This window comes from Dasypus novemcinctus, chromosome 30 (genome assembly GCF_030445035.2).
Source record: "Dasypus novemcinctus isolate mDasNov1 chromosome 30, mDasNov1.1.hap2, whole genome shotgun sequence".
NCBI classification, from domain to species: Eukaryota; Metazoa; Chordata; class Mammalia; order Cingulata; family Dasypodidae; genus Dasypus; species Dasypus novemcinctus.
In genome coordinates this window covers 15746750-15752749 of record NC_080702.1, presented here as the reverse complement: position 1 = coordinate 15752749, position 6000 = coordinate 15746750, and the positions used below count along the sequence as shown (strand labels likewise).

At 44.4% G+C, this 6000-nt stretch overlaps 1 long non-coding RNA gene across 1 annotated transcript in view; it reads left to right on the top strand.

Annotated features, from left to right (window-relative positions):
• The first annotated feature begins 4701 nt into the window (after positions 1-4701).
• Positions 4702-6000, top strand: part of LOC131276934 (uncharacterized) — a 37758-nt gene continuing 36459 nt past the window's right edge. The window contains exon 1 of the long non-coding RNA XR_009184150.1: positions 4702-4746. This is a non-coding gene — a long non-coding RNA (uncharacterized lncRNA). The remainder of the gene's footprint in view (positions 4747-6000) is intronic.

Here is a 6000-nt window from a genome sequence, read left to right as displayed (position 1 = left end):
CTAGCATGACAACTCCATTGATATTCTGCTTCAGTGTCATAATTTGAAGCAAAAAAAATTTTTTCTCTATTTTTAAAGGAGCTTTAGATGACATTGATGTTGCTTCAAATATGGGGAATTCCCATATATCCTACTCCTTCCCCTTAACACCCTTTTCCCGTGAATATCTTTCATTAGTGTGGTCCATTTGTTTCACGTGATGACCACATATTGAAGCATTGCTACTAAGCATGGTCTGTAGTTTACATTATATTTTACACTTTGCACAGCACATTATTATAAGTTTTGAGAAAATGTATGAGTTCTGTCTGTTATTGCTGTATTATGCAAAATTATTCCAGTGTTTCAAAAATGCCCCATGTTAACTCTTCTTCCCTCTCCCTCCCCTCAGAACCTCTTGTGTCCACTGTCTTTCTATCAGTGTTACAAGTTCTTCCATTATTAGAATAATAATGGTCTAATTTAGTCCATAGTTGCATTCCTCCTGTTTGTTCATTCTTCTGTCTTTTGGATTTTGTGATTGTGTTTTTATTTTTTTATTTTATTTTATTTTATTTTATTTTAAGATTTTATTTATTTTATTTATTTCTCTCCCCTTCCCTCCCTGCGTGTTCTTCTTTGTCCGCTTTTGTTGTCAGCGGCATGGGAATCTGTGTTTCTTTATGTTGCATCATCTTATTGTGTCAGCTCTCCGTGTGTGCGGCGCCATTCCTGGGCAGGCTGAACTTTCTTTCATGCTAGGCGGCTCTCCTTATGGGGCGCACTCCTTGCATGTGGGGCTCCCCTATGGTGGACACCCCTGTGTGGCAGGGCACTCCTTGCGAGCATCATCACTGTGCGTGGGCCAGCTCCACATGGATCGAGGAGGCCTGGGGTTTGAACCACGGACCTCCCATGTGGTAGACGGATGCCCTAACCACTGGGCCAAGTCTGCTTCCCTGTGTCACTTTCTTACCCCACATCAATCCAGTATCAATACTTCAAATATGTGCAAAACCTGACCACCTGGTTTCCCTGTTACTGCTCTGTCTCATCCATCATATCAATTGCCTGGACTACTGTGATAGTTGTGCAACTTGGTCTGCCTTTGACCTGCTTGCCACTGTGGTCCATTCTTATCTGGCAACCTGAATGGTCCTGTTCAAACCTAAGGCAGGTCTTGTTACTCTTTACTGAAATCCCCAAGCATTCCCAGCTTACAGTAAAATGCAAAGTTATTATACTGGACTACAAGGAACTCCAGAATGTGTGTCCAAGTCTTTAAGCAGTTTTATTGAGATACAGTCACATACCATAAATCTATCCAAAGTGTGCAGTGACTTTAGTATAATCACAGGAGTTGTGCATTCATCACCACAATCAAGTTTAGAACATTTTCATCATTCCAAGAAGAAAAGCCCCATACCCCTTAGCAGTGACCTCTCAATCCCTCTATCATTCCCCAGGCCTACATAATCACTAATCTAATTCCATCTCTATAAATTTATTTTTACATTTTATATTAATGAAATCATGGAATATGTAGTACTTTGTGCCTAGATTCTTTCACTTACCATAATGCTTTCTTAAATTATTGTAATTTTTTTAAATTAGGAAAGTTGTATGTTTACAGAAAATTCATGTAAGAACAGTTTACATTAGGTATATTTTTCCATATACCTTCCTATTATTAACAACATGTAATAGTGTCATAGATTTGCTATAATTCATGAAAGAACAATCTCATATTTGTACTATTACCTGCAGTCCATCATCCATAGCATTGTACATGTAGTTAAACAATCCCATGTTTTGGCTTCTAACTTTTCTTCTAGTAATGTATATGACCTTAAAAACTTCTTCCCTTAACCACATTCACAAACATGCTCCATAGTAAGGTCCTACCATGACCACAATCCATTTCTAAACATTTACAATCAACCTAAATAGAAATTATGCACAATTTAAGCATCAATTTTCCGTTCTCTACCCCCATTCTATCCCTCGGTGATTTATATTCTGGATTATAAGTCTATGAGTTTGATTATTATAATTAGTTTTTACCAGTGAAATCATACAATATTTGTCCTTTTGTGTTTGGTTTATTTCACTGAACGTAATGTCTTCATAATTCATCCATGTTGTCGCATGCATCAGAACTTCATTGCTTCTTACAGCTGAATCATGTTCCATTGTATATATTTACCACCTTTTGTTTTTTCATTCATCTGCTGGTGGTTATTTGACTTCTACCTTTTGTCTATTATGCTCTGAACATTGGCATACAAATACCTGTCTGAATCTCTGCTTTCATTTCTTTTGGATATATGTCCAGAAGTGGGATTGCCAGGTTATATGGTAATTCTAAGTTTTTACTGCCAAACTGTTTTCCACAACCCATGCATTACATTTACATTCAGACCAACAGTGTATAAGGTTTCCTGTTTATATGCATTCTCATCAGCACTTCCTAATTTACAATTTAACATAATAGCCATTTAAATGGGTGTGAAATGATAACCCATCATGCTTTTGATGTGCCTTTCCCTAATGGCTAATGGACTTGAGACTTTTCATATGATTATTTCCCATTTGTGTATCTTCTTTGAAGAAATGTCTATCTAAATACTGTACCTACTTTTAATGGGTTTGTTTGTCATGCCCAACTACCTTGGAGGTTACCCAGTGAGCCATGCTCTCTCTTCCTTCTCCACTTGTCACTGGCCGTTTCCTTGATGTGGAAATAGCCTCTAACCCCTTGTCTGCTTCCTTCTCCTCCTTTGATCCCCAGCTCCAGTCTTGTCTCCTCTGATTTAAGTAGAAATTTTTTTTGTTCTCGTGGTACCAGGGCTGGGCATTGAACCTAGGACCTTGTATGTGGGAAGCTGGCACTGAACCACTGAGCCACATAGGCTCCCTTGAGTTGATTTATTCATGTTTGCTTTTTTGTTTTTAGGAGGCACCAGGAACCAAACTTGGGACATCCCATGTGGGCAGCAGGTGCTCAACTGCTTGAACCACATGCACTCCAATATCTTCCTTACCTGCTATTACCCTAACAGTGACCCCTCAAGTTGTATTTGCTGATTCCTTATCTCTTGTTCACTGGATTGTCAATCACTCCCAAAAGGTTTACATTCCTCTCTCCCTGCCCTGGGCCTAGCACAGGGTCACATATACAGTCATCACTCATTCACCATTTAATAGAGTGTAAAGAGTGGAGGACAGTGCCTGGTGCTTGGCTCTTTCCACCATGTGTACAGTGACTCTCCTGGCAGGGGAGGGGCTTCCAGACTCACATTTGCAGCACTTGGATATAGTTGAAACTTGTCAGGGGCTTTGAGGTCAGCCCAACTTGGGTGGAATTTTGACTCTTGTGAATTCATACTCACAGTGGTATGCCTAAAGTCAGACTGCTTCCCTATACTTAGATCCTGATATATGCTTGGTGGTCACTTCAGGGAAAGTACTTGAGATCTTTATGCCTATCCCTCATCTGTAAAATGGTGATAATAAAACATCCCTAATTTTTAGACTTTGTTGTATAATTAAAATCTAATTTTAGCTTGTCTGCCTCCCTATATAGCCTCCTTCCATCCCTATTCGTCCGAAAGGAGAGTGATGGACTCAGTGGGTCCTATGCTTATTTTAAGATAAAACGTCTAGGAATATGTCATATCTTAGACATATGCATTTCAGTGTTTACAGTGCAGAGGTGACTTTTCATCCCTTGTTCACTCTGGTCCTAGGGCCTTGATGTCAGACACACACTCTCTAGGTGAGCTGTGATTTGTCTAAACTTAATTAAAAGTAAAAATAATCACCAGCTTCATAACACTTAATATATCCCATGTGTTTTATTGCGTGTAGTAGTGATGACCCAGTGCATTCCACAGTCCGAGTCCCCTCCCCTGGGCCCACTGTCTTGGGCCTCCACCTGTCTCTCCCCCTCCCCAGGGCCCTCTTCACCCCAGGCTCCCCATCTACCAATCCCTTCCTCCAGGCCCCTTTTACCCTGGGCACCCCACCTTTCCTTTCCCTGGATCCACTATATCATGAGCTCTCATCTCTTAAAGTCTTAAACACATTTTTAATATTTATGGGTCAGGTTTCTACTCAGGTTCCATCTGTTGTGCTGCTTTCCCCACCTCATTAGCTGAGACATCAGAAACTTGAAAGAGTTAATCCTGCCTTCATCTGTCTCCAATTCTACAAGTCAATGGCTTCTCTATACTCGATTTACAGAGGATAGATAAATTATGTAAAAGAACCAGGTTTTACTTATAAAAGATCTGGAAGACTGACAAGGAAAATGGGAAGGGCAGGAGGTAACTGTGGGCAGCAGTGGGCTCTGCCAGCTTCACATCTGGAGGGGACGGGCCAAGGGCTCCTCTCCTGTCCAAGTACTCTGACTGCTGGGATCCTACCAGATGACAGCACAAACCCTCAACTTGAGGAGCAAAACTGCAGGAAACACAGAGGAAATGGAAACCTTTGTCTGTGGGGCTCCAGCTAGCTCTAGGAGTGAAGAGAACAGGGTCTATTTATGTAACATTTTAAAATTGGACAACCCCAGATCCAGCCTGCAGGAAAGTGGACAAGGCTGCTTCTTGAGGTTCCCTGCCTCAGGCCAATATTTGCCTCTTTAGACCCTGAGATGGTGGAAGCCCACCTGGAGAGGAGTGAATGGGCTGAGGGCCCACCAGCTCTGTCTCCTGCAAAGCCCTAACTCATAATGAGAGAACCCTGAAGGCCAAGCTGCTCTTGGTAGGTTTGGTGGGAATAAAGGTTGGGATGGACATGCATGTAAATGCAACAGGCCTCTGAGAGGTTCTGGACCCTCCACTGGAGGTAAGAGGGCCCTGCCAGGGCAGGATGTAGGGGCATCAGTGCCTCCAAACACAGGGATACTCTTAGGGGTGCTGGCCCCTATGTTGGCCATAGGGTGCTCTGGCTCCAGATTCCCACAGCTTCAGGCCTCATATTACCCCACAGTGATTCGTGGTGTGGGGGGCCCCACTCCTTTCTGCTCTTACACTGAGTGCATCAATGTTGGAGCTCACATCTGTGACCTCCACTTGGCTCCCAAAACTCTTAGGTGCTGCTAAAACCCCCAACCTGGAGACGACTGGGGTGGTGCTGCCAAATGTTGAGCATCGCTGCCTCATGTTGGGCTTGAATTGGTCGCAGCAACAGGGCATGGTGGTGGCTGCAAAGCCAGAGGCACTGACTGTGTCAGAGAACACGGCGGGGGTGGACCCAAAGACCAGCTGGAGCCTGGCGTGGCTGCCCAAGGTGGAATTTATGTGTATCATTCCCCTGAAGCGCCACACAGTTGTGCGGTGCTGACCGGGGTTGGCTAGCCATGAGGAGAGGTTGAATTGGGAGCTGCGAGGTTTGCAAACTGAAAAGAATGGTTAGAGCTGATGGCTCCATGAGGCTGCCCACCAGGAACTCCAAATAGAGATGGTGGGTGGCTCTAGGGGTAAAGGGGAGTTTACACTTCGGGGTAGGGCTGCAGAAGCCAAGTGTGTGCAGGCTGAGGCAGTGCTGCCACTGTGTATGTCTGAAGGGCCTGGTCAGATGGGAAGTTAGTCACACTGCAGCCAGCAGGAGGTCCACAGAGCAGTAGGGGTGAAGGGATGTGGTATTCATCAGGGTCCCCCCAAGTTTGGAAGAAGGTGGGAAGCCAAGCCTGCAGGTGTCCTGGTTGAGGGGTTGGAAGTGGTATAGAAACAACCCTTGGAAGGCCCTTGGAGTGAGGGTCCCCGGGCGAGGTGGTGGGAGGGGTGGCCATGAGGAGGAGTCAGGAGAGACCACACACAACGGGATCACTGACCCCATTCTGAATATGATGGGATAACTGGGAAGGGAGGAGGTGCTGGGAGCTGTGGGGAAGGCAGAACCGGCATCAGCTGCAGCCATCACAGAGACTCGGGGAGGCAGAGGAACTCCTCTCTTCCCTTTCAGGTCTCCCCAAAATGGGTTTTACCATGAAGGAGGAGGACCCTCGGCAGCAGC